Genomic DNA, 12,901 nt, shown 5'->3' on the forward strand with positions numbered 1-12,901 from the left:
GAGTCTCTCCTCTTCTAAATTCCACAGCTCACAACAGGAACATCTTTTGAGAGAGTTTTCTTTAAAAGTAACGTTAAACAGCAAATTAAACAGCTGGAATTACAATTAAATTTCATTAAAAAAATGAATCTAAGTACAAAAGCTATAAAGTTGTTTCTTCTGGTTCTTGTCTTATTGGAGCAAAGCATACAAACATGGATAGATACAAAGATTCTTGCCTTCAGGGTGCCTAGGGAAGGCGAACATATATAAGGTTTGATATCCTTTGGAACTGAGTGCTGTGGCCCATGCTTGTAATCCCAGCAGCTCAGGAGGCTGAAGCAGGAGGATCACAAGTTCAAAGCCAGATTCTGAAACTCGGTAAGGCCCTAAACAACTTAGCAAGACCCTGTCTCCAAATAAAAACTAAAAAAGGGCTGGGATGTGGCTCAATGGTTAATAGCCCCTGGTTTTAATTCCTGGTATGAAAAAAAAATCCTTTGGAAAAGTTGTTATAGTCCTAGTCTTTCACATTCTAGACCTATTTCCCAACATTTATCAAGGTAGGCCGGCCAAAATGAATCATGCTTTTAATAGTAAAATCTGAATGAGTTACTGTGTAACCACAGGATTAAATTGAATTAGAGCACATCTGATTAATGATTTGTTTTAGGAGTCACGAAGTTCTCCAACATTACGATTTCTATACTGTAAAGTGTTTGAAGATAGCGGCAAGTCCTAAAAGCATGTAACATTTCCCTTATCATAATCCTTTAGTGGGTTGGTTTTGAAACTCAGTGGTAGCTCAGTGCTTGCCAAGCATGCATGAGGCCCTGGGTTTAGTCCCCAAGTCCCAGCACCCACCCCCTCCAAAGGTGTCTGTCTCTCTCTCTCTCTGTCTCTCTCAGCAACTTAGTGAGACCCTAAGCAACTCAGTGAGACCCTGTCTCAAAATACAAAATCAACAGGACTGGGGATGTGGCTCAGTGGTTAAGAGGGCCTGGGTTCAACCCCTCGTACAATAAATAAATAAATAAATAAATAAATAAATCAATAAATAAAAGTCCAGAATCTGTTTCCCACTTCACTGGTCATTGAACAAAGGCTTGTCACGCTGACCAGTTGTTCCCAAGTGTCATTTACCAGTCTTGCTCAGGTGGGAAGAGCACTGAGATCTTGGGTGCTGTCGGTGACAGAGCACTTCCTAATGATGGAGGGAGAACAGGCCCCGTGGCAGGTCCTGCAGCGACCCTGAAGCCCCCCGACACTCCTCTTGCCCCGGTGCCTGCGGAGCCAGAGCGTGGGTTTTCTTCTTTCTCTCTGCTTCTCTTCCCTTTTTCCTCCTCTCTCTCTACCTCTTCTTCATCCTCCGAGAGCATGTTTGAAGAGAGAAGGAAAACAGGTGGCAGAGGAAGAATTGCCTGAAAGAGAGACGGTGCCTGTCACCTCCTCAGGACCCGCACCCAGCACCCTCCGTGTGGTGTGCATGTGAGGTCAGTGCCCCCTGGTCACCTGCGACGGCAGCCTTTGCCCACCTAGAGCTGAGTGAGAGGCGCTCTCCACACAGGGCACCAAGCCAGGATATCCTGTCCAGCAGCCAGGACAACACTGACCTTTCCTGCTCATAGCAAGCTGTGGAAGATTGGTCCCCAAGTCCCCGAAACTGCCAGCGCCCAAAGATTAAAAGCCCAACTGTAAAAAGCTGAAGCCCAAATCTCAAAAACTTCAATTCCCAGGGGCAGTGGGGTGGGCGAGGGCAGGCGCCGGGGCAGGTGAAAGGGGCAGAAAGCGAATTCTGGGGAAAGGAGGGGCCAGGCACCTGTCCAAGGTGAGCACTTCCGTTTACAATCGCAGCCCTTGTCTGCACTGGCGGCCCTTCCAGGTGATAAGATAGCAGCAGCTTGTGATGGATTAACGCCAACGTGTCTTAAGAAGCTCTTCAGGTTACCGACCTGTCCGAGGAAAATCCTGGGACTGTTAGAATGAGCACACACTCAGTGCGCAGGGGAGGTAGCTCAGTTGGTTGTTCTTGGCTTGTAAGCACAAGGCCCTGGGTTCAATCCCAGGACCACCACCAACACCAACAACAGAAAATCATTCTCTCAACATCCCTCAGGTTGAATCATCAGTATTGTTTCCATGCAGTCTGGGGTCTGTTCTTCCTTCCTTCCTTCCTTTCTTTCTTTGTCTTTCTTTCAGAATACCTTGACTTTATTTGTTTATTTTTATGTGGTGCTAAGGTTGGAACCCTGCCTCACACATGCTAGGTGAGCTACAGCCCAGCCCCTATTTTCTTTTTAGCTTTAGTGTTTTGTTCTCTTTTTGAAGATCCCACCACTCACTATTTTAAAAGGTCAGCATCATGTTTTGCACTTCTCTGTGCACATCAGTGTGAGGCATGGGTTTCCAGAGCAGTGTTTCTGGCCCAGCAGAAGTCACTTCCCTTGCAGGTGAAGCTCTCCCTCGCCTCCCTCCACCAAGGGGACACAATGAGGTCAGTGACTTACTGCCGAGGGGTGCAAAGGCCATCTCCCCCTAATCTAAACCAGCTGGGTGATGCAGTTCCCGCCCCTGTTTTTCTCCCTGGGATTGGACTGAAGTCAAGCCTGCTGATGCCACTTTCAAGGTCAGCTCCTCCTTCCTTCTCTCTCCTGTTTTTTTTTTTTTTTTTTTTGTGTGTGTGTGTGTGTGTGTGTGTGTTTGTATGTATGTGTTTCTGTTTCCCCCGCCCCCCTGGCTTTGCATTGAGAACCTGTCCTATTACAGCAATACATACTTCCAGCATAACCAAAGCAACCCGCCCTGGGCATAAATCCACACCAACGTCTCTCCTAACTGCTCTGGGAGTCCTCTCTGCTTTAAGAATGGATGCATTTCCCGATTATTCACCAGGAAGGTGGAAATTAATTCCCACATGAAATTTTCAGATTTTTCTACTTTAGACTATATACCCAAAATAACAGCTGGGAACCTATGTATTGTGTTCTGAAAGCCGTAAAGGACACCTGTTTCTCTGTCATACGCTGAGGGTCTATAAGCTGAGAGAGGTCCAGGAAGGCATTATGGGTATGTCTGGCTCTGTCTCAGAAAGTTCTTCCATCCTCCCATCTCTTCACATCCTTCGGCCTCCACGTCTTTCTCCTGATAACTTTCTTCAAAAATCCTGATACAGAAGCCTGGTTTTAATAATTTTTCATGGCCTTTATATATGTCATCACTGTTTGGTTTATAACAAAGACCTCTGTGGTCCTGCTTGTCTCCCCGTCCCAGCAAAGCTCCCAGCAGGTCCTCAGGAAAGCACTGAGGCCACATCCGTGGTGAAGAATGACACAGTGACCCTGTAAGAATGGCAGGACCTCTCATGGCTCCACAGAGCCCTTTCTTCTGCGGGACTGTGTGGCCAAGAGGAACACGCCTGGTGATTCTTTCCTGCTGGCCTTGGGTGTCTGGAATTCCTCTGTCCAGTTCTTCTGAAACTGCTGGCTTGGACTTCCAGTCCAGGTCTTACGAAGCAACGCTGCCCCTCCAGACGTTCTGCTCCCATGTCCAGAAGTGACAGGCACAGGCTGATAAGCCTGTCCTAATCCAGACCCCGGATCCCAGTGGCACTGGATGCCATGTCACTCAGAATCACATCTGCCCTCCCAACAGGAAGCAGTTTGAGGATCTTCTGTAAGGTTTTCGGGTCAGTGACATCTCATGGCACAGAAAAGTTGCTCCTTCCAGTGGGGTTATGTGAAGATCTCCCCCAAGACAAAGCCACCAGGAGAGCGAGGATCTCTGCCTGTGGCATTGACACCCTGCACTGCCACCTGACGGCAGGCCCCAGGAGCTGCCCACAGTCCTCACGCGGAGGCCAGGCCATAGTAGCCAATGGCTCTCCTGCATCTCCAGAAGCTTGAAGGCGTGTGGACAGCGGTAACTCTCCACCCTCGCAGCCTTCCCAAAGGGGTCCCTCAAACACTGCTTCGGCCACAGTGCTCAGCATCTGTCCTTCTCCTGTACTACCCTGCAGTGAGGAAGCTCTGACACTGACGGACAGCGCACACCAGCTTCCAGTGCCTCTGCACAGGCCGCGCACTCTCGTCGGCGCTCTGGGGTTCCATTTTGCGGAGCCCCAGGCTGGGGCGGCGAGCCCAGTTAATTGCCCACCATTGGGATTCAAAAGCCAGTCTGGTGTGGGCCAGTTCCCACTTCTGATGGGGAAACTTAGGGACCCCACCACTCCCACCTCCCCGCACGCATGCAGCAGGCGCCCCATTAGTCCAGGCTGAACCCTCTGCCCTGCACCTCTGGCCATGGTGTGTCCTGTTGCACCCTCCACCCACTGCCCCTCTCCGGGTTCCATTTCCCCTCTCCCGGGGGCTCTCTGCCTCAGGCTGTGCTTCCTGATCTCTGATCCCACCTTTGGGAAGAACTCCTTCAATCTCACTGGCCTCTGTCACCAAGCAACCTTGTTTCCCCAGGCTACAGCTGCTACAAACCTTCAGTCTCTTCTCCAGGGCATGGCTTGTGACTTTCCACGCTAAATCCACTGTGGCACCTCTCTTCAGGATTCCACATAGGAAGGTTCCCAAGGAAGAAACTCAGAGCAGAGCATCGGATATCACTTGAACAAAAAGTATGAGCATGCACATGATTGGACTGAGCTTCTGCACTAGAAGAGCAGACCAAAGCCAAATGGAGCCACTCATGCTGAGGCAAATAAAGAAATCAGAAGAGGTAGAAGGGATGCCAGGTGCTGTGGCACTTGTTCGTGATCCCAGGGGCTCAGGAGGCTGAGGCAGGAGGATGGCGATTTCAAAGCCAGCCTCAGCAAGCAGCCTCCAAAAAGAAAAAATAAGAAAGAAAGGTCTGGGAATGTGCCTCAGTGGATGAGTCCATCTGGGTTCAATCCCTGTCACCCCTTTGGCGCCCAATAGGTAGAAAGATGACATAAAGACAGAAAAAAATTGAATTGTATTTCAGAAGTTCCACATATATTTTCAGGCCTGCCGCCTTATAAACCTGACTCTTTTCCAGGCCTGTTTCTCTAACATTCCTGAGAAATCTGAAAATCCATCTGTGCACTATGAGTTTTTGCTTCCTTTTTTGGTATGCGGGATGAAACCCCGAGGTGTTTTATCCCTGAGCCACATCCCAGCCCCTTTAACTTTTTATTTTTTATTTTGAGACACGGTCTCACTGAGTTGCTTAGGGCCTCACTAAGTGCTGAGGCAGGACACTAGCTCTCCTATAGGTGGCCAGGATAAGGGTCATGGGAAAGGACAGGAGGGGAGGGGCACATCTCACCCCCCTGAAAGGAGACAGGGGGTCTGAGAGACAGCCTGTGACTCCCTGCCAGCCTTCACCACATGTCCTCTCCTGACCTGGATACCTGCTCTGTTCCTCACAGCTGTGACCACCTCAACCCTTCCTTAGTCACCCTGTCCTTACCCCTAGCAACCACCAACCACAGGCAGACCCTTGGAGGAAGAGCTTCCTCCTTCTAATGGACACAGCAAATCCACCAGGTGAGACTGGTCCTCTTGATTATGTAAGTAAGGGACTGAAATCTGCACTTCTGACTGGGTCAGTAAGCTCCTGGCAGGAAGAGCTTGATTGGTCCACGCTGGCCTCCCTCAGCCCACGATCCCCCATGCTGGACCCCAGACACTGTTGGCATCCCCCTCCTGAGGTTCTCTCCCTTGCTAGATCAGCTTCTTTCTCTTATTCTAATAAATCCTGTTACTTTGCTCTCACCCTTGTGTCCTTGGATTTCATTCCTCCAATTCAGAAGACAGAAAACCCAACTGCCTGACTCCATGTAACACTGAGGCTGACCTTGAGCTTGGGATCCTTTTTTCTCAGCCTCCCTACTTGCAGGAATTACAGGCCTGCACCACCACACCTAGACTATGTACTATTAACTAACCCCTCAATAAATAGATTAAGCAAAGCGTGGTACCACATCTTGAGAAACCTATAATTTAGCACACTCTCTTATAGATAAGATATGAAGGCCACACCATCCTATGGACCTGGAGATTAACCAGACAACTGGAGCCTCTCTTGAGGTCACGGCGTTGTGGAAATAACAAGACAGCACCTGAAAAGTAGGAGAAACCAAGCTTTATTTTACACCTTGGGCCCAGAGATTAGCATTTCAATATTCTGAGCCCTGATCCACAGTTTCTCACCATATTTATAGGTTTGATCCATCCCATCCTTGGGGCTTTTTCCTCTGCAGGCCTTGTGCAGGGTCTCTAACATAAAGCTTGCTCCAGAACAGATAAGAAGAGAGAGCTCTTCCCACATACATCTGTTATACCTCAGGAGGCCTTAGTCCGACTCTTAGGGCAGTTGTTGACAATGCAGATGGTGGGGACCCATGGTTAATTAGGCCTCCTGAAGAATAAGAGAGGAGAGGGACCCCTTCCCCAGGCACAATGCAGATGGTAGGGACCCATGGTTAATTAGGCTTCCTGGAGAATAAGAGAGGAGAGGAGAACTGACCCCCTCCCCAGGCACTGGCCTCTTACCATATGTTTTTGTAATTTCATTTCATAACCAGGTCTGGTTTTGCCATCACGTTTGCCCCCGGCCCCTTTGATGCCCTTTTAAGCCCTCTTAAGGGCGTCACCTCTGTCCATGTCCTCCACGTCAATCCACTGGTAACTCTGGAGGACCATTTGGAATTTCATGACCTGTAAGCAGGAGGAGACAAATCAGGTCAGTATGTTAAGGATGCAGGTACCAAACAGAAGTGCCAGCGGGTGTATGACAGTCACATAGACCAATGTGGAAAATAAGAGTAGTCCATTCATCCTAGGCAGCAGTCGGTTCCTCAAGCTGCTGCCGTGCATAGAGTAGTCAGCTTCCGGAGTGGCTGACGCAGGGCTGTTGTCCTTATGGCTCTCAGGGGGCAGCTTGTGGATGGTCCACTTGCCAGGTGCAGTTGGATCAAGAATGCACTCCCAACCACCAGGGGCCACTTTTACCCTGCTGGGAAGAATCCAAGGGGCCACCTGGTCTACCTGTACTGGATTAGGGCTGGATGAATAGATGGTGAAAGGACCCCTCCAAAGAAGGTTGAGGAAATGTACTTGATTTTATTATCATTTTTTAAAAAAAGCAATTAGCATCTCTTGGTAAAGGGGTGAGCCTGATGCTTTATGATTTTACATTTTTAAATATACCTCTTATAACAAGAGGATCTCACAAGGGGAGAATCCTTCTTGCCTAATAGGGCTTGGCCTAATTAGTAACAGAGCAACTGGCAACCCCTGGTCCAGTGTAGCTCGGTTTCCTGATAGGTGTAAATTCCTGGTGATCTCTAACCCCTTTGCTATCAGTTGTGCCACCTGAGATATGGATGTTGGCCCTTGAGTGGTTGTGCTTTGGAACTCCCCTGCCAGGTGTTTAAGACCAACTTAATGAAAACTGACCTTGTCCCTATCCGCTGTTAAGAAGCAGCTGAAATTCCTAGGGGATCACTCTTGGGAACTTGTGAGAAGCCTCTTAGCTTTGCCATCTTCTAGGATAGGTGAAGGTCTTGCTGATCACATATGGCTTCCTCTGGAAGCATCATTTTCCTTTCCAGTGACGCTCTTTGTTGCAGAATGTGCACTGGTTGACTTCCTTTTACCTAGGGTCCCATTGATCTCTCTGATGGGGAGGTCATGTGGCCCAGAGTTGGAAAGCCTTAGAGAGTTCCTGTTGTTCCCTGGGGTGAGATGACCTCAGAGGGCAGGAGCCAAATATTGGCATTTTCCTTGGCCCTTTTTATCTTTAATCTCTAAGTTTTGGTTTTAATCATCCAGCAGGCCAGTTTTACCAGTCTTAAAGTAGGAGTATTGGGCTTTAACTTTAATGTCTATAATTTAATAGTTATTTGCCCTTTCCATTTATGGGGTCAGTATTATACTGGAAGTCAGTCTTATATTTTATCTAGCCTGTAGCTGATGTCTCATTATTTCAAATTAACTCTGGTTATTATATTAGAAGTTGTGCTTCTGGAAAGCACTAACAGATAACAGTTATCAAGTTTAAAAGGAAATATAAAATGAAATTAACAAGAGTAAAATCATATCTAATTTGTATTATATCTATGAACCAAAAAACAACTTTGTAATCCTCAACTTTTACTTGGCTATATATTATATTTTCTATTTATTTTAAGATCAAAGTAATCCTTATAACAAAAACCTATCTTTTGAACTTCATTTTAAATAAACTGGAGTGGTTTTCCTAACATGGAATAAGGTGAGAGGCAGAGTTTTTACTGGGCTGTGATGGCCTCTTGACAATACTTAGTTAGTTGTTCTATTTCTGAAATGGATATTTACTTGTTTTTCAAACATTTTATGAAATCTTTATGACCTTTAAACAGGTTAGGCTCTTCTTTTCATCTCTCAAAAATGCATTTAAATTTCAATTTCAGTGTGAAGAGGAACACAAAATTGTATATATGGCTTATTGACAACAGGTTACCTTATCCAGCTATAAAACATCAAATGACATGAATATGTACCTACCACATTTGTTATTTTTATACAAATCTGAGATTTTGCTACAGATAATTTTAATTTGGAGAACACCAACTTGTCAAAGTGCTCTCCTAAGTTTTACATTTAACTTTTAAAATACAATTTAGAATCTGGAGTGTATGTTAACAATCATCACAGGTCTGCATGGCTTAACAAAAAATCAAAGAATAACCTTAAATCTCATACATTTAGGAAACAGTGTATTAACAGTGTAAGAAATTGACTTAGTCAAACAAAGTAAAAGATAAAGATAGATCTTCAAATGACAGCGTGGCCTTTCTATGGCCACATACAAAAGAGAGCACTTATTGGTTATCTTGCCAGGAAACTTACATAAACTTTCATTTTATAAACTTTTTCCGTGTTGATGGACCTTCATTTTATTTATTTATTTAAATATGTTGCTGATTTATCTTAAAACCACACTCATCTTCGTAATTAAAGTTTCAGGATATGAGTGTGCCCTTCTGAATAGTTTATTTACTGTCCCCTCCATACAGGAATTGATCACTGTGTTTACTTGCTATTCTACGTATTCCATTGTACCGCTGGTCTATAAGATGTTAATGGATTTTACTGAGTATGTTTGAAGTATGTTCGGGGTTCCCTGCACTGTCGGCGCCCTCAGCGTGACCATCCGGCTCCCCTTCTGTCCTCGCGGGCAGGCCTGTCCATGGTCCTGTGTCCTGGACCTCGCCTCTTCCAGTAGACTCCACAGGGACTTTGTCCCCGTCTCCAGGGGGTCCAGGGCACCAGCAGCCACTCTGGAGCCGCAGGTCCAGCAGGCAAAGGAGATCCTGGAATTCAGGGGCGGCACCTTCCTGTCTGGTCTGAGGGGCACCACGGATTCCTCTGTGGACACTGTCTACACTGGTGGCCCAAAACCAACCCGGTGGTGGTTTCCCCGCCAATGCATCACAAATGATGTGGGAGGTGACAGGACGGCACTCGGAAAGTAGGAGAAACCAAGCTTTATTTTATGCGGGGGGTGGGGGACCCAGAGGAGAGTAGCACTCCCTGATCCACAGTTTCTCACAGGATTTATAGGGTATTTGCCACCATTGGACCCTTCCTCTCATGGGGGTTTTCCCTCTCTTTTTTTTAAGCAAATTCCTCATCGATGCGGCTGAGGGCCTGTGCAGGGTCCCTAATATGAAGCACGCTCACAGAACAGAGGAGAAGTAACAGCTCTGTCCACAGACATCTGCTGCCTTTCAGGAGGGAGGATTCAGACACTTAGGGCTGTTATTGACAATGCAGGAGGTAGGGACTCAGGGTCAATTAGGCCGCCGGGAGAAAGCCTCAGAGAGGGAGGGGAAATGTCCCCTTCCCCAGGCACTGGACTCTCAGCATAACGCTTCTGTAACTGTATCCCACAACCAGGTCTGGTATACCATCACAGTATGAAAACCTCAGCATAGGGCAGCTACAGGGGCACACGCCTCAGACCCCAGCAACTCAGGAGGCTGAGGCAGGGGGATGGCAAGTTCCAGGCCAGCCTCAGCACCTTAGTGACAACCTGACTCAAAATAAAAATAAACGAAAAATATCAGTGTGGTGCTTGACCTCTGCCTCTCCATCACATCCTTCTTAGGACGAATAGGAAAACCCTACAGTCCATCCTTCATAAAAGAACCAGGACTCAACCACTTCTCCTCACCCGTGGCCGGTTCCTTTGTGTTTTCTTTTGGGTCCTGAGGATTCAACCTCGGAGCACCTAACACTGAGCCACATCCCCAGCCCTGGTTCTTTTTCATTTGGACACAGGGTCCCACTGAATTGCTTCGGGCCTCTCTGAGTTGCTGAGGCTGGCTTTGAACTTGTGATCCTCCTGCCTTGCCTACAGAATGGTCTGCTGTTTAGACTGCTCTATGGTTTCTACGGAGTGTCTCACTTCTAGTAGATGCTCAAAAACTCACATGAGAAATGAATGGTGTTCCTATAACTTCCTTCTGGAGTATCAGGGAGCATTTCTCAGAAATCACGTCAGGTGAGCAATGAAGTGTGTTTGCACAGTGCGTTTCCTCTGAATCTGTTGATGGTTCTATGATTAGAAGTGAAAGTGAATCCAAAAGAGATTTCCAGCTGGGTTGAGAAGTTCAGTCAGTTCACAAGGAAGGAAAGTTCTGGCAGGGCAAGGGGACATGTGGGCGGCTGTCCCTAGGAGTGCAATGGTGAATAGGCTGAGCTGGCCTTGTCCTCATGACAAACCCGGGCAGACTTTGCAGCCTGTAACTGAATCATCAATTCTAATATCAGTTTCATAGAAGAAGGAACAGCCAATAATGAAAGGTCCACACAGGAGAAGATCATACAGCCTACTGGAACAGGCCCAGTCACAGAAGCAATCAACATGCCAGTGACTGAGACCATTCCCTGGAAGTAAGGAAATGATAGTCTCATGATAATGCCCTGCTCCTGAAGGCAAAAGATAAGCTGTGAATTATTGCTAGGCACGGTGGGGCCCACCTGTGATCCCACTGACTTGAGAGGTGAGGAGGGGGATGGAAGGGTCAAGGGCAGCCTCAGCAACTCAGTGAGGCCCTAAGCAACCCAGTGAGACCCTGTCTCAAAATCCAAAATCAACAGGACTGGGGATGCGGCTCAGTGGTCAAGAGGGCCTGGGTTCAAACCCCTACTACAAAATAAAATGAAATAAAATAAAAAAGCCCAGAATCTGTTTCCCACTTCACTGGCCATTGAGCAAAGGCTTGTCACGCTGACCAGTTGTTCCCAAGCGTCATTTACCGGTCTTGCTCAGGTGGGAAGAGCGCTGAGATCTGGGGAGCCGTCGGTGACAGAGCACTTCCCAATGATGGAGGGAGAACAGGCCCCCGTGGCAGGTCCTGCTGTGACCCGAAGGCCCCCGCAACTCCTCTTGCTTCAGCGTCCGCGGAGCCAGAGCGTGGGTTTTCTTCTTTCTTTCTGCTTCTCTTTCCTTTTTCCTTCTCTCTGTCTACCTCTCCTTCATTCTCCGAGAGCATGTTTGAAGGCAGAAGGAAAACAGGGGGCAGAGGAAGAACTGCCTGAAAGACAGCCGGCGCCTGTCACCTCCTCAGGACCTGCGTCCAGCACCCTACGTGTGGTGTGCACGTGAAGTCAGTGCTCCCTGGTCACCAGCAAAGGCAGCCTTTGCCCACCTAGAGCTGAGTAGGAGGCGCTCTCCACGCAGGGCACCAAGCCAGAGTCTCCTGCCCAGCAGCCAGGATGCAGAGTTAGCCCCACAGTCTTGCAGTCCCGGGTGTTTGGGCCTTGCTGTAACGGTGGGAAGAGAAGACGGCCTTGCTGTGCTACAATCGGGCCTGCGGCCTGCACTTCAATCTCGAGGACAATTCCAGTGTTGCCTGCACATATCAGCCAGGTGTTCCCGTCTTTCATGATGCATTAAAGGGTTAGTCCTGTTGTCAGAGGAGAACAACTGATTTTTCTGATGTCTTAAGCACTGTGGGCTGTACAAAAGGTAGACACACAGTGAGAAGCCACCTGAGCCCGTCAAGCCTGAAGTCAAGACTCCTGAAAAGAAAGCACTATCTGGGCTGGAGAGACAGCTCAGTTGGTAAAGTGCTTGCGTTACAAGCACAGGGCCCTGGGTTTGATCCCCAGTACCGCAGGAAAAAAAAAAAAGAAAGAAAGAAAGAACGAACTATCTGAATTGAAACCCAAATTTCAGGAGCCCGTAATTCAAGCCCCTAAACCAGGAGAAGCGATCAAAAGGCCAAGCCCAGCTGAACCAAGGACCAGTATGGAAGTAAAAATATCTGCCTACCTAATAGGAGCATTTGATAAACTTAAACGATCATCTGGAAATGAGGACGATAAGAAAGAAGGTGTCAGTGATGAAATTAAGATTGGGACATCATGTGAAAATGGAGTGTGTCCAAAGACATATCAGGGTCCCCAGAGTCTAGAAGAAGCCTGTGTATGTCATTCTGGAGGCCCCGTTTTCCATGACAAGATGAAGTATTGGAGCTGTCATACAAGGAAAACCTGTGACTTTAATACCTTCTTAGCCCAAGAAGGCTGTACCACAGGGAAACATGGGAACTGGAAATGATGCTGGGGAGATAGTTGTTCCATGTAGACCTGAGGCATCAGACGGGGGGTGAAGTCACCACGTCGGTATATGGTAAAATTCACTTCCAGAACTCAGTGGAGTAGAGAACAACAGTACGTTGTTTAATGTGCCCATCATATTTGAAGGAGAGAAGGAAGTCCATCAAAATGTGAAATTATGGGGTGTGTCGGATGTAAAACGAAGCTGCATAACTATGACTGCAACAAAGATTGGGATCACCATGGGAAAAGCTGAACGTGTGCAGCGGGCAAGAACTGAACTACCTACAACCAAAAAGCAGGAAAAGCAAAAAGAACAAACAGAAGATATCAGAGATTGA

General features: G+C 47.5%; 2 pseudogenes across 2 annotated transcripts; one reads left to right on the plus strand and one right to left on the minus strand.

Annotated features, from left to right (window-relative positions):
- Window positions 1–3,338: 3,338 nt before the first annotated feature.
- Window positions 3,339–4,085, minus strand: LOC306648491 (rRNA methyltransferase 2, mitochondrial-like; annotated as a pseudogene). The gene is made up of 2 exons: window positions 4,029–4,085; window positions 3,339–3,942 (listed from the first exon to the last, which is right to left on the minus strand). The product of its transcript is annotated as an rRNA methyltransferase 2, mitochondrial-like (transcript).
- A 6,348-nt stretch (window positions 4,086–10,433) lies between these two features.
- LOC306648492 (cysteine and histidine-rich domain-containing protein 1-like) lies at window positions 10,434–12,901 on the plus strand (annotated as a pseudogene). Its single transcript has 3 exons — window positions 10,434–10,497; window positions 11,779–12,063; window positions 12,141–12,901. The product of its transcript is annotated as a cysteine and histidine-rich domain-containing protein 1-like (transcript).

The sequence above is a fragment of the Sciurus vulgaris genome (genome assembly GCF_902686455.1).
Source record: "Sciurus vulgaris genome assembly, chromosome: 17".
NCBI lineage: Eukaryota > Metazoa > Chordata > Mammalia > Rodentia > Sciuridae > Sciurus > Sciurus vulgaris.